The sequence below is a fragment of the Echinops telfairi genome, unplaced genomic scaffold (genome assembly GCF_000313985.2).
Source record: "Echinops telfairi isolate 266 unplaced genomic scaffold, ASM31398v2 ScPeMD7_7453;HRSCAF=8491, whole genome shotgun sequence".
Taxonomy (NCBI): Eukaryota; Metazoa; Chordata; class Mammalia; order Afrosoricida; family Tenrecidae; genus Echinops; species Echinops telfairi.
The window spans coordinates 1,439,859-1,440,833 of NW_022111353.1; positions in this window are offsets into that span (position 1 = coordinate 1,439,859).

Genomic DNA, 975 nt, shown 5'->3' on the forward strand with positions numbered 1-975 from the left:
CTTCATAGCATTTGAAAAGTTCTTTCTGTGTCAGCTCTATGTCTGCTTCTTCTATGCATGTCGTTATGTTCAGGACATCTTCTGCCATTGCCTTTTGTTTGTCCTGTTTTTTTGTTGAGGTCGTTGGGCCTGATGGCTGTTTGCATTGCATTGTTTTAGAGGAGCCAGGTACCATTTTCCAGGGAGTCGAAGAACACTGGCTCTCTCTGGGAGACTTGTGGGCACACTTCTTTGAACTGCCTACAGCTAAATTCACTAGGGAATTAACCTACCACTTTATCCTCCTGTGGCTTCCCTCTCAGAGGAGTGCCCCAGAACGATGGTGGGTTGCCTGCTTTTGTGTTGCGGAGGTTGGGCAGAGGTTCTTGCAGCAGTTTTGAATTTTGGTGACTGTTGGCCGAGCTGTCTTAGGCCCCCAGGCACACATGCAGGAATTCCCCGTTAAGAAGTTGGGCAGAGTATCCCCTGGTGGAGGTTGGCAGGGCTTTCCCAAGGCTTGGGCTTGCTACACTGGGTGTAGAGAGCTCATCTAGCTGGGTGTGGCGCAAGGGTAAATGCCCTAGGCTAAGGGCAGTGGTCTGGAGGTCAGAAGTGGAGTGTGAGAGAACAGGAAAGAGAGAAAAAGGAGAAAAATATTTAAAAAGTAAGCATGCTAAGATTGTGTGGGGATATAGAGAAAAGAGGGAAACAAAAGCAACAATGTAGCTGAGTCCCGACCCCCACCTGTAGAGCTGCAAAGGTTTAGTTCCTGCCCCTAGGTAGCAGTGGCAAGCTGTGCCTGTGTTGAGAAAAAGCCCCTGCATACCCTCCAAGACTGTGGTGGGATAGAGAGAAGAGATGGAAACAAAAGCAGCAATGTAGCTGAACCCTGATCCCTGCCCATGGAGCTGCAAATGTCCAGTCCCTTCCCCAAGGCAGGTGGCAGCAAACTGGCTGTATTGAGGCCAAGCCCTCCTACAGGCTCCAAATTGTCCC